Below are 14,546 nucleotides of genomic sequence, written 5' to 3' on the forward strand. Positions count from 1 at the left end.
CCTTCCGATTGGCTCTCCTCTCCTCTCTTCGCCCCGACTCCTCTTCTGTTTATAACTTACATCCCACTTTGTTTTCTGCAACTTTATATTTTTTTTAACTCAACAGTAGACCTTGGAAACCGAGACCTGTGTCTGTACCCATCTGTGTGTGTCTCTCTCTCTCCATATTCTGTCTGTAGCTACAGCTCAAGTGTGCCTGTGTGTGTATGCATACATAGAGATGGATTTTTTTTAAAGATTTTATTTATTTGACAGAGGGAAAGAGATCACAAGTAGGCAGAGCAGCAGGTGGGGGGTGGGGGGGAAGCAGACTCCCTGCTGAGCAGAGAGCCCGATGTGGGGCTCGATCCCAGGACCCTGAGATCATGACCTGGGTTGAAGGCAGAAGCTTAACCCACTGACCCACCCAGGCGCCCCTCGAGATGGATTTTATATGCACATACATACACATCAATGGATGGATGTACATAGATGTATGTGTGTGTACGTGCATATGCACAGATATGGATACATGAAGGTATGTAGGTAATAAATACGTGTAGATGTGGGGAGGGGGTGGGCGTGTTCTTTGCAACCTTCATGTTGCATTTCTCAACAGGGAGATACCGTGATTTATCTACCCAGTCTCCATAATGATAGAAAATCTAAATTGTCTCAGATTTGGTTCCCCTTGAGAAACGAAGTGACAGTGATGGTCATCCCACAGGTCTCCAGGCTGGGTTCTAGGCAGCTCAAGTTGAGGGTCACAGAACATATGCATGTAAACATTGAAGTACTTGTTGGCAGACTGTCCTGCCAAGGAACTGTCCCAATCTGTATTCACACAAGTCACTCGACTTCCCACATCCTCACCAGCGTGTTACACTTTGGGAAAACTGCCCACGCTGGGCCTTCCATCCTCTGTTGGACTGTGTGTCTCAATGTCTTCCCTTCTTCTGTCCTGTCTTTGTGGATCATTGGAAATCTTGGCAAATAACGCTTCGAAGACGGCAGTGTGTTGCATCCTATGGATGTATCCTAATGTAGTTAACTCCAACCGTCTTGGTGGGCATTTCAGTTTCATGTTGCTGCGAAGTGTCATTGGTCTTCGTGCCCATGGTTATAGCACAGCTGTTGACAATTAAAATGATCCCTCCTGCACCCCCACTTTGCATGCTTTTGCCTGATGTTCGATGATTGAATGCGCATGCTTTCATTTCCTCAGATGACAAGCAGCACGGCTCTGCGAGGAGGGCACGGGGCTCTCGGGGTAGATTTGTCAGGGTTTGAATCTTGTCCACTTCCGGTGTGCCTTGGCCGGTCACCTTGCCTTTCTAGGCCTCCGGGTTCATTGTAAAGGGATGATAATAGCACTACTGCCTCTAGGCGGCGCGCCACCTGGAGGGTGATTTGTTAAACCACAGGTGGCTGGATTTCACACTCAAGAGTCTGTAATCCAGGAGCCCTGGGGAGGGCTCCCAGAATTTGGAATCCCAGTAGGGCTCCTGGGTGATGTTGGGATTGCTGGTCTGCGGATTGTGCCCTGAGAACCAGCGTTCTGTGGATTGAGCTCACTATTAAATAAGGTGATGACTGGGAGAGTACTGTGTAGCTCAGGGCCTGGCACCCGGTGGTGACCGACTGACCGTCAGAATGACCAGAGAAGTGGGTTTTGGTCATCAGAACTTAGGAGTCAGCCGGTGCGGTTGGGTTATTATCAGCAGAATAATACGTCACTCCCCAATGTCTCTGGAAGATTTTAGGACTTTGAATCTGCTACAGTTCAGGGATTATCTCTGAGCGGAGTCTGGAGACATGTCGAGCACGTGCGTCTGTGTGTGTGTTTATGCGCTAGAAGGATGATGGGTCTTTAAAATCGGTGTACACCTGCAAAATGAACTCTTGAGTTAAGAAATCGTGGTCCTTTGTAGTGTTCCCTTCCTCTCTCCTCATTCCCTCCTTAGGGATCCTCTTTCTACACTGCCACTTCCAGCGTCTCAAAATAATTATCTAAGTATCAGGAAGCAACTCTGATGCATCAGTATGAAGCATGGAAGCCTCTTAGGGAGGCAGGATTGCTGTCAGCCCAGTGACAAGGGCTGGGCTAATGAATGCTTCCTTCCCATAAGAAGTGCCCTACAGCTGGAACAGTCACAAATGTATAATTTTGATGAAAACATAACTCAATTTTGCAGCAATTGAGATATAATGTATACAGGAAGAGGAATTTGAGAAGGATGATTGTTCAGACATGCAGAGCTCCTTCCAGTGACCACCCTGAATTCCACTCTTTAAGAAAAAAAAAATTCTGCTGTGAAATGCTGTCAAGCTATTTCTCGGAGTTATGCTCTGAAGGCAGCAATTTCGTGGACGGTGTTTCAGCCCTAGAGTAGCGGGGCATCAGGTGGGGTGAGCCGTCATCCACTGCCTGGTGGATCCACCGTCCCTCCTTCCGTGGGCCGCTGCTGGTGCTCACCCCGTGTGTGAGGCTGGACCGTGGCACCAACAGTGGCTCCTTACCACACTTGCCCACTGTCCCAGTGTTTCTTAAACTCCCCCGGGGAAGAGGAGATGCTTGCCAGGCAAGGAAGGGACCGGGAACTGGAAAAAGTCCCAATTGGCCATTTTCCAGAACAGCATTAAGGACCGTGCTCTCTCTCCATCCGTCGTTCCTTCCAGCCAGTGGACCCTGTGCTGGCCCCTGGGGCACGGACAGGAATGAAGATAGAATTTCTCAAAGAATGAAGAAGGAAGAAATCTGTCTCGTGGCATACTCTGGGAACAGGGACTCTTAAAAAAAAAATACTAGGGGAAGAAAAAAAATAAAAAAGAATAGTACAGAGTATGATAAAACACCCACCCCAACACCGATCACAGAGAACAAAGGTGAATGTGTCACCTTTGTTTCAAAATTTTAAAAGAAAGAAAACATTCCTGATGAGGTAACAGTCCTGATTATATCTCTCCCGAGTTCCACTTTCTTCCCTTCTTCTCAGGAGGAAAGAACACTGGCGGGAATTTGGTAGGGACCAGATCTGTGTGTGTGTGTCTTGTACTTCTCATCTAGATGTCTGTGACACCTTAGATCCAATGCACAGTTCATTTTAATGCCCATAAATGATGTCCGATATGTTCAAATTGCCTTGGCTTCAACCTTGGGGTTCAGGATAGATTTCGGAGGACACTTGGCCTTCTCGCATATTCATCGTGCTTGGGCTTCTGTGCTCGATTGTGTAAGTGTTGTCCTGTTTGTTTGATCGTCACCCCCACGATGGACATTTGCATGGCCGATGGTAAGGGGTCTTCATTATTGGATCCATGAGATCGTTCAGCGGAAGCCCGGGACTCTCGAGTTCCAGCTTCTGCCAAGCCATGCGTTCGCCAGGTAGCGCTCGTTACTCCCACTTTGTGGAAAGGAGGATATACATAGTTTCAGAAGAAGCTCAGATGAATTCACATAATGGGTATCCTGGTACATTGCTGCGGGGATCCGGGGTCTGGCTTGGACTGGTTGAGTGCGCCATCTTGGAAGTAGTGATACATGTCCTTCTGTGGTCTTCAGGGACCACCCAGAGCTTGTGTGCACAGGATGCCGTAACCATGACTTCCTGCCTGCGATGCGGGACGTGGTAGGAGAGCCAGCTTGCTGAGGATGACGTGGGCCTGTTTCTGTCCCTGGGATTTCAGGGGAGAAAAAAGGTGGGGACAAGGGGGAAATGTTCTTTATGTTTAATATTCCTGGTTTTACAGAAGGCACTTTGAAAAGAGCAGTCAGCATTTTATAAAGTTCAAAAATAGCTCAGCCGTGTTATGTAACCTCCTTCTTGCTGCTCTGAAATTATTAAACATCTGTCCCTTCCCCGAGTGTCAGGTGTATTGCTGTTAACTCTTGGAACGGTGACGTAGGTCAATATCTAGAATAGAGGCTGTTCTGTTCAGTCCTGTCCCAAGCGTCCCTCCAGGACGCTGGTGGACAGGGCCCTTTGGGAGGCAGTGTAGCCTCAGCGTGAGGAATCTGGCACTGAAGCTGGTCTGCCTGGGTTTGAGTCCTGGCTCAGAACTCTTCTAGATCCAAAGCTTTGGACAAGCCCCTTAATTCCTCCAAGTCTGCCTCCTGAGATACAACATGGGGACCAGAAAAGTGTATGTGTCTTACCCCAGAGCCTGGCATGTGGAAAGGAGTTTATAAACCTTTACTCCTAAGGCAGAACTTGCAAATATAAAATTGTGAGTGAGACTGATGTATCCGCACGCCATAGTCCACAACATTGCCAGTCATTCATTCCCTAGAAAGGTATTTAGTACCTATGTAAGCTAGATGCCAGCTCTCCAAAGATGGCAGAGCAGGGAAAGTCCCGTAGGAATACGGGGGAAGTCAGTGTTGCCACGTGTCTTGCTGTCTTTGAGACGTGCAGGTCAGGGGACCGACCGTTCCATAGTAGAGGCTCCTCGCACAAGGTGGAGGTACAGGAGGAAAGGGGAGAGGTCTTCCTGGGGAAGCAGAACCCCTAAGAAGAAGAGCACTACAATTGGGACGACTCAATGCTCTACTAATACGTCCCACACTTCTTCCTGGTAGCTTTTATTTCTTCCCCCAGTGCTTTAGCTCTGGTCATTCTCAGTCATATCTTGCTGTGTCTGGGTTTGAGCTTGTAGACCCAGGAGAAGTTCCTGTCACATTTTAGGCCTACAGTTCTATAGGGCACGGAACATTACATGTGTGTTGTGAGTGGTGTGTGTGTGTGTGTGTGTGTTGTGGTTGTCTCATTGTATCAGAATTAAGTGAAATCATATGCAGAGCATCACTGTGCCCAACGCGTAACAGACATTTCACAAAAAACAGTCATGTCACTATTGTCATCTCTATGGTGATGGTCATCATGATTATTTCTTTGATGTATATATACTTGTTACACTGCAGGCTGTTCACGGGCAGGGGAGGAAGAAATAGATTTCTCTCTTATTTTTTAACGGTGGAGTGATGACGTGTGTCCTGTGGCTCCCATTTTGGTGAAGGGGCCAGGACATGGAGAGGTGAGTGCATTGGAAGGCAGGTGCTCAAGGACATGTATATAACACACATGAGTGGGGAAAGAATATCTTCTCCCAGGAGAGTTACGGATTTGGATTGAAGAGAAGTTATTTGGCTTTAATTGATGATATCTGTCTTGACCCCTTATGTATTTTATATTAACTTCTTGATTTATGAAGTGAGGCTTCTACATCGAGAAGCAACAACACAGCAAATGATTGCCCTGACAGGAAAGGAAATTGAAGGAAGATATATATGTGCGTGTCAGTTTAATTGACATGCACGTATACATCTTTGATACTTTTCTCCTACCTTCATTTCTCAAACAATCATGGAAAAGTTCCTGGCTTAATGACCCATTAAGAGACTGCACTAACCCGGGTTGGCGTGGTTTTATTTGATAGTCAGAATTATCACTGTGGGTTTCTTTTTTTAATGCCAGGAAAAGAGCCCGCTCAGTTAAATCTCAGAGCTTGACCAGCGTTAAAGCTTCCCTGGGCGAATGAGATAACTCTTTGCAAATATTTATCTGTGGGATCACCGGAGGCTCAACAAACATTTCTGGCAGTGGCATCAGGCGCCCAGGAGACCAAGGCATCCTGTGGCTTGTGCTCTCAATCTGGGACTCCGCTCGGCAACGGTATGGGGAAAGGCTGACCTTCAAAGTAAATCCGGAAGAGACATGTCGAAGTGAGATAGCATAAGATCCAGGGGCATGTGCCACATGGAGGGCCCAAAGCACGTTCCAGAAGGCCGTGTGACTTTGTGAAACATGGCTTTGGATGGTCCCCTGTTCACACCCTCATGTCCGGGTTATCAATGGCAAGTTCCTTAACTTCATGGAGCCCCTGCTTCCTTGACTGCAGACAGATTGTTGCATCCCTAGGGAACCATGGTGACATTCAAATGCATGTGATATTCTCAACCAAACATCTATGTTATAGTTGGCACCCACAGATGTTAATTGTCTTCCTTCCCTGGGCCAGAGACACAGCTTGATGAGCCCCCCACTGTGTCCTGGTGGACCCGTGAGAGGTGGACGGTGCACCCCAGGCGTCCAGCCTGACAGCTAAGTGAACAGCCTCTCTTCAGCCTCATCTCCGTCTGTGGCCTCCCTCCTGGAACACAGACGTCTCTTTGTTGGCCGGGAGTCAAAAGGACCGTATGCCAACCCTGCCATGCAAGTCAATCATTTCCAACTGGCACCCAGTGACTAGCTCGACAAATGGTGGAAACCCGATGCTGGCAACCTGAAGGGACCAGAAATTGGCCCTGCCTCTACCTTGAGGGGAAGGTGGCTTGGGTTGTTTTGAGGTCACGCAGGAAACACGCCCGTTGTTCACATTTGCCTCAGTCCAGATGCGAGTGTTTGGATTTAGGGACTGGCATGCCTCACAAAAAGATGTGTCGTGGGTTGAACACTAGGAGAGTTTTTATTTTGAAACTTGTTAATTTGGTGACATCCAGTAATAATTTGCTGCAACTCCCTTCTGTGAAAAGATGAAGCAAAGAAAAACACCGAGTTCATTACTCTGGTGCCTGCTGACAGAGAGTATACTGGGGACAGAGGCTCTTAATGTGTGAGGAGGCCAGTTAGGGGACCGTGGCACAGTCTAGGAGAGAGCAGGTGGTAGCTTGGACTGGAGTAGCGGCTGTGTGTTCAGAGAGACGTGGCTGGGCTTAATGCATGTTTTGGCGTAAAATGAGCAAGACCCAACCGATGAATAGGAAGTGTGAAAAGAGATGAGATAACCAATAATGTTTCACTTGTACAGCCGAATAGATGGTGGTGCCTTTCACAAAACTGGAGAAGAAGCAAATTTGGGGAGGAGGAGGAGGTCAGGAAGAACATCTAGCCTTGAACATGCTCAGGGGAGCACATCTAAATGGAAATCTCAAGTAGGCAATTGAAGAGGAGAGTCTGAGTGCAGACTGCAAAACACAGTGCACAGGGCGGGAGCTTATTAGTGGTGGTTAAAGCCCCGGGATTGAGTAACGTCACCGAGCAGGGGGAGGGGGATGAAACATCAGAAGAGGGACTGGACTCAGACCACGTGGGACGTCACAGTCATTGGCAAATAACCTCCAAGGGAAAGGAGAATCCTGGGGAGAAAGAGTTGGGCTGGAAACTTCAGCTGCCTTTTTTTTTCCCCCATGGAGACTGTCTATCCCCCGCTTCTGTTACGGAGTTTCGTGGGTGTCTGTACAGTGTCTGCTGTATGCTAGACATCGTGGCAGCTACAGTGGGCCTGGCAAACATCTGTCATCTCTGGCCGTCATCTAATGTACCTGGATTTATTGCTCCCGAGGAGACTTAAATAATCCTACCAGCAGTTTTAATCAACACATGGAGAAAGTAAAACTTACCACATGATAAAACTTATCACAGGCCTGTCATGAGAGCAGCGAGGAAGTCCTAGGAGTCCTAGTCTTGGAGTCCTAGGAAACCAGCACCATGCTCGGCCGAAGCCACAACACAGATGACAAGCCAAGCTTTAGATGAGCAGAGGTGAGGAGGTGACACTTCTAGAAGGAGGAGGGGGGAAAACAAAAACTCACCTCTGCTTTGCTTCCTTCTTTACGTGATCTGGAAAACATCCAATATCACACAAAACAGTAAGTTAAAAATTCTTTCCACCACAAGGGAGGTAGAAGTGACATAGCATGAAGGGCTAGTTTATTTACAGGCTTTTGTTTGCTGTCCTGGCAGAGCATCTGTGCATCTTGTGTGTACTGTAGGATAGGCGCCCTCCTTGTCATCTCTTCCAGGCGGGAGCTGGCCAGCCAGAGTGGGCCTTTTCACCTCTTGTCTGCCTCTATCCGCTTGCTTCTCAGCTTCCCCACAGAGGCTGCCTGCCTGCCGGTGTGACTGAGTCCTTTTGCAGCCTCCTATTGCCTCAGTACCTGTCCTGGATCCCAGGGATGGATGAGTCACTAGGAGTCACTGGTAGGTTGTGGTGCTAACTAGGTTTGGCACGGGCACAGGAGGCCAGCCATGTTATATTCCAGGGCCCATAGTTTGGGGACTAAACTGGCTGATCTGTTGATGCCTGGTGGACTCTTCTCCAAATCCCCATGGCCCGTTCCTGAGGATTTGTTTCATTCAGTTAAGTCCTGTCCAAAGACAAGGAATAAATGCACACACCACTCCATTTCCTGTGTGATGGAGAACAGTTCTCCTGAGACATGGACTCGCTTCCATTTTATTTCCATCACTATTAGTAAAAGGAACTTTTAACAATTAAATTAAGTACATCATTATGTGTGTGTTGGGGAGGGGAGAGAAACTTCAAGTTGCATAAGTTACATGGTAGACGTGTATAAACTTTAAAATGTGACTAATGGAAATTTTAAAGTACTCTAATGATACAACCTGTCATGTATTAACTGCCTCCTATGTGCTAGTCACTTTAAATACATTATCTTTAATCCTTAGAGATGAATTAGGCTATTTTTGCTGCAGGTAACAATCAGTTAAATTCAGTTATGTGATAGAATTATCTGATTGGAATTCCATAGCAGGGTGGACTTCAGATACAGTATGATCAAGGTTCTGGCTCTTTTTCCTATGATCTCTTAACTCTGTTCTTTGGAAATTATAGAATCTTTGTTATCAGATTATTCCTTTGTGACCTTAATCTGGCTGTCAGCAACACCTGACTTCTTTGTTTATGGCCATACTAGGTCATGTGCCCATCTTTGGGCCAATAACAGCCATTTTATAAATGCCAATAACAGCCATTTTATAAATGGCATGTACCAACTGGCTTAATTCTGGATTCCCAGTCCTATCACTGAAAAAGCAAATGGGATTGCATTAAACCAAACCAGACCTACTCTAAGAACTGGGGATGGGGTCAGTTACTGCCAAAGCCTATGGAGTCTGGAAGGAAGCATGAAGTTTCAACCAACATAAATTCTGTTAAGAACAAGAAAGAAGGTGGCACCTGGGTGGCTCAGTGGGTTAAGCCTCTGCCTTCGGCTCAGGTCGTGATCTCAGGGTCCTGGGCTCTCTGCTCAGCAGGGAGCCTGCTTCCCCCTCTCTCTCTGCCTGCCTCTCTGCCTACTTGTGATCTCTCTCTCTCTGCTAAATAAATAAATAAAATCTTAAAAAAAAAAAGGAAGAGGAAAATGGTACCAGAGAGACTACCAGCAGGCCAAGTTATAAATCATAAAAACTCACATTACAGAAGAGGAAACTTGGGGACCAGAGAAATTCCGCAATTGACAAAAGCCACACAGCTAATAGAACATAAAGCTAGAATTCAAATCTAGTTTTGTTTGGATCTAAATCTCATTGTACTGCTTCCTGTGGTTGCAAATTGACCTGAAGTTGTAGTATTTTCCTATTTTGTTTGACCCCTAGGATATTTTTATTGTTTGCAAAAGTTGAATAACTCCCAGCATTTAAAAATTGAAATATGTTACAGAAAATACATTTTCAGCTAATGTTGAAGAAAATATGAAAAAACCCATGATGATAATTCCATATTCCTATCTGAAAGTCTTAGAGGATGGGGCTCTTGGTGTTGAGATCCAAACCCTTCTTCCCTCCTCCGGGAGAAGCTGGGAGTCGTGAGTCTCCCCCTGACTGTATTTTGCTTTGTAGAGGGTAGGGTTTATGACAAGAGCATCTCGGCCTTTCCAACCCATTCTTATGTGGGCCTTTTCTTGCTTACTTGATATATAGGAAGGAATCAGGAAGTTCGTTTCTGGATTTCTTTTAGTATAGTTCTAGATTTGGCGTATATGGGCAAAGGTGAGTTCAGAACCCTCCTGTACTGCTATCTTTTAATGGAACTTTCTTCCTCCCCAGAGATGGTAAACTAGGTGTTGTCAGGAATGCCAGTCCATTTCCTCTTAGTCCCCACCTGGACCACTTACGTATTCCTACTACATCCATGGCCTCTTTAAGCATTCTCCTGTATCACAAGGTAACTTGTATTTTGCTTTATTAACTTTATCGTGGTCATTCTCATTTATTGTCATCACCAAAAAAAGAATTTGATGAACCTTAAGGCTGGTAGATACTAGAATGAGTGATAACAGGAAGTTTTGCTATCTTGCCTCCAAGGATCATTATGCTCTGGTCTGTACAGCTTGGTCTCTGGACATCGTAGGTCTCTCTCACTCTGTATGCTTTCCTCGTGGCTGGACAGACATTCTGGTGAGATCACATTAAAAAAACTACTGCTGTGTGATTCTCTGTGACCGGAGGCCCTGTAGGATTGGAGAGGGGCCTCTAATCTCTCACTTGCATTTACTCAAAGCAAAACAGGCTTTTTAAATTCTGGCTGGGGGTGCCTAGGATACAGTCATCAGGGACTAACTGGTCATTCCAGGCAGCCCTGGGTCATAAACCTACTTTTCTGTTCAACTTACAGATGGGGGTTTGAATTGTTTGTGCCCGCGGTGACTTTGCCCAAAGACGGGAACTTAGAGAATAACCCAAGGGGAGTTCTCGCCCATCAGTTTGGATTAGGTTGTAGATGTTCTTCTAACGCTGGAAGAAAATACTTGTGTTCTGGGTGGTGATGGGGCAGGGGTCCTGCTTTTTGCAGTATCTCTAAATCTGTCAAATAAATGGCAGACCAGTAGGCAGAGAGGCAGGCAGAAAAAGAAGGAAGCAGGCTCCCCGTTGAGCAGAGAGCCCAATGCAGGGCTAGATCCCAGGACCCTGAGATCATGACCTGAGCCAAAGGCAGAGGCTTAACCCACTGAGCCACCCAGGTACCCCAGGCCTATTTCCTTCTAATAACAGTGTGGTGGCGATGATGATGGTGGTGATGATGATGGAGATGAACCAACTCCAGGACCTCATCCATCTGATCTGTCTTCACCACTACCTAGCATAGCGTGGGCACTTTAAGCATATGTAAGCGTACGTTAGTGGGTAACGATAGTTGCTAACACAGCACTGGCTCTGATCGTGATGCTGTGTTAAGGGTATTTACAAGCGTTACTTTATTTTATCCTCACAACAACGTCCTGAAACCCATGGTACTGTTATTCCCATTTTTGCATGAGAAAAAAATAATCTTAGAGAGAAAAATGACTTTCCCAGGGTCCCGTAGTGGTGGAAACAGGACCAAGATTGCCTCTCTGACTTGAGCACCCTCTGGCAGCCCCAGGAAACGGCATTCGAGGTGTGTTTTCAGGAGACCCTCGGGGGTCTTGGCAGTGCTGCAAAGCGGGAATGAAGATCTGCCCATTGTGGGCAGGAGTCCTTGGCGTGTCTTGCAAGTTAACTTGTCACAGGAATGCAATCACTGTATGGGATTTCATTTTATAAATCACCAAACCTTCCTGAAAACGTGAGTACTGTTACCATCAACATCAATTATTGTTATTGTCATTCGTCTAGAGATCGCATCAGTGTTGCCAAGAAAAAAGAGAGTGGAGAACAAAGGGGAGAGGTTGACCTTTCCTGGGAGAATTTTTATGAGAATAGTCAAAGGCTTAATTGCCGAGTCATCAGCTCCCTTTAAATTAGTTCTAGAAGGAGTCCCTTCAGACTTGGTGCATCTCTGAGGAGTGTCAGTAGATATTAACTGGAGGCAAAGAATTGAACAAAGACACATTAGCACGGGAGCCTCCATAATTCTGATGAAGCAGAAGGAAGGAAATAAAAGGTTGAAGGGCAAAGGGAAGCCCCTATTCAATTTGACACTCGGCACGCGGCACGTCGTAATGGGGTGGCCTTCCTTGATTTTTAAGTTGTGCAGGGGGCCACGCTGCTGGAGGAACCCATCAGGCCGGCCTCTAAACCACTTGCAGAGCTTGAGTTGAAGGAAGCTTCCGCTTTCCAAACAGAGCCTTTCTTAAATAGACTCTGAGCTCCGAACACAGGACTAGGAGAACGTGCTTGTCTTCTGCCCACTAGGTGAAAACAAAAAACAAAACAAACAGAACAAAAGCAGTCCCTTGGCACCTGTTACCCACATTTGTCTCCTGACTGCACCTCATTCTGCCCTCTGTCCGTTCATTCATTCATGTGTGCCTTTGTTTCCGTTCACGTAGTCGTCCGTGTGGCCAACCCTGTAGAAGGAACGAGACACAGACGGCCGTGATCACAGCAGGCAAGGGCTCCCCCGGGAGCTCCGGTGCTGCTGGGGAGACCAGAAATCAATGATGACACGTATGATGTCAAGTTAGGGTTGACATGGGATAGGACGAAAAATAGGGTAGGGTAAGGGGATAGAGAATGAAAGAGGTTATTTTATCGTATTTCTTTTTTTATTTACTTTTCCAATATTGATTTTTGAAAAATTTTTAACTGAAATTCGATTTTGTTAACACCGAGTGTATTATTAGATTCAGGGATCGAATTTCGGGATTCTTCAGTTGCGTACAATACCCAGTGCTCATTATACCAAGTGCCCTCCTTAAAGCCCATCACAAAAGCAGTTATTTTATTTTTATATGTTTTTAATTTATTTAAGAGAGAGAGAGAGAAAGAGCACAAGCAGGGGGAGTGGGAGAGGCAGAAGCAAGTTCCCCGCTGAGCAGCGAGTTTTGATGTGGGGCTCAATCCCAGGACCCCGGGATTACAACCTGAGACGCAGGCAGACCCTTAACCGAGGGAGCCCCCCAGGCACCCCTCCAAAGGGGTTATTTTAGATACAGTGGTTGGGAAGGTGACATTTTGGCCAATATCTAATGAAGCGAGTAAGAAATCTATGTGAAGATCTGGGGAAAGAATGTTCTGGATGGAGGGTTGGTTTGAGAAACAGCAGGAAGTTCCAAGTGGCAGAAGCAGGATGGATGAGTAGAACATGCCTTGGGAGAGGTAGACCAAGCTGTAGAGTCTTGGAGGCCATGGTGAAGGTGTGGGGCTTTGTTTCAAGTGTTACGGGAAGGTGCTGGAGAGATTTAGCAGGAGAGTGAAGTAGGCTTCCCTGGGGCAAACCCTGAGCCTCATTCATTTTTTCTTTTTCTGGTGCCATTTCTTTTCTTGCTTTGAAACAAGGCAATTGCTTCTCCAGATTCCATTCCTTTCCTCCCCCATTATGCAGCCTATGGTGGCAGGCCCTATTTGGCCACAGCCAACAACAAAAAAAAATACCCCCTCCATCTCTCTGCGCCAGTAGGTTGATGAGTAGGCATGAGATCTGAGGTAGTCTAATAGGTCATATATCATTTCCATCTGATAATATGGGAAATGTGTAGATGTCAAGCCTAGAATTTCTGCTGCCATTTCCCACCGTTAAAGAAATCAGGCTGAGGATAGAGGTGATTCACACATAAGACAACTAAGAAAAGTATAGTACGGATAACCAGAGCCATGATGACACCACACCTGAAGTCCACCCTGTAACTGATCTTTTCAGATGTTGACCGCCAGACTGCCTATTAGTGTACGTTGGTTCAAGTTTGTTTCCTCCTATTTGGAACCAAAATCATTTTGATGGATATGTGGATTTGGCAGCTAATCTCTAGTATTATGCTAATTAATCCATATATTATACCCTTTAAATTAATGTGGTTGCCTTTGGTAAAGCTCGATTTGACCAACAGCAGATTATTATAAATCAAAATTTTAGAAAGATTATTTTACGCAAAACACAGTGGCTCTATAATTGCAAACAGAAAACCCCTTGATGGACAGGATTCATGCTTGGCATATGTTTATAGCCTTTGGGGATTCCAGCGTATAAATCCACAGCCTTTGGAATCAGATCCAACTTTTTCAGCCACATATTAGCTATGGGACCTTGAACAAATAACTAAATACATCTGGACCCCATTCTTGTCATACATAAAATGGAGATTGTGCTGGTCCCCACTCATGGTGGGGACTCTGAGAATCCAGTAAGGCATGAAAAGCATTTAGCTCGATGCCTTGTGCTTGTTCAGTGATGATGTGAATGTTCTTGCATAAGAATAGAATCCTTGGAACGACCAACAAAAGTGGGACGAAAAATGCCACCTAGATGGCAGGATTGTTCTGCATAGCTTAATTAAGTGTGTTTCATTATTCTAACTCCCTGGGGCTTTTGAAGGAAAAATAGATTATTAAAAATTGGGGAGAGTCATCTCATTAAGAGAGTAGGGAGGAGGCTGTCCTTAGAGGGGAAACGAGGAGGCAGTGGTGGAATTGTTCAGTCGAATGCATTAGTGTTGGTGTTAACTTCCTTCTTAAATGATAAATGTCTACACGGAACCACAGAACCATAGCTTTCCAGAGGACTTTGTTAAATGCCAGAAGCACTTGGGTCCTTCATAAGAGTGAGATATTACTATACTGTACATAATCTAAGACCCAAGCAATTTTAAAATGATATTTATGTGAAAAAGGTTAACACATGGGGCATCTGGGTGGCTCAGTCGGTTGGGTGTCAGACTCTTGGTTTCAGCCTAGGTCATGATCTCAGGGTCATTAGATGGAGCCCCGTGTTGGGCTCTGTGCTCAGCATGGAGTCTGCTTGAGATTTTTTCTTGTCTCCCTGCCCTTCCTGCTTATGCTATCTCTCTCTCTCTCTCTCTCTCTCTCTCTCTCTCAAATAAATACGTAAAATAAGCAACGTCAGAGGAA

General features: G+C 45.9%; 1 protein-coding gene across 1 annotated transcript in view; it reads left to right on the forward strand.

Moving 5' to 3' along the window:
* Nucleotides 1-14,546, forward strand: part of GRIN2A (glutamate ionotropic receptor NMDA type subunit 2A) — a 374,525-nt gene that overhangs the window by 217,758 nt on the left and 142,221 nt on the right. The window lies entirely within an intron of this gene.

The sequence above is a fragment of the Mustela nigripes genome, chromosome 11 (assembly GCF_022355385.1).
Source record: "Mustela nigripes isolate SB6536 chromosome 11, MUSNIG.SB6536, whole genome shotgun sequence".
NCBI lineage: Eukaryota > Metazoa > Chordata > Mammalia > Carnivora > Mustelidae > Mustela > Mustela nigripes.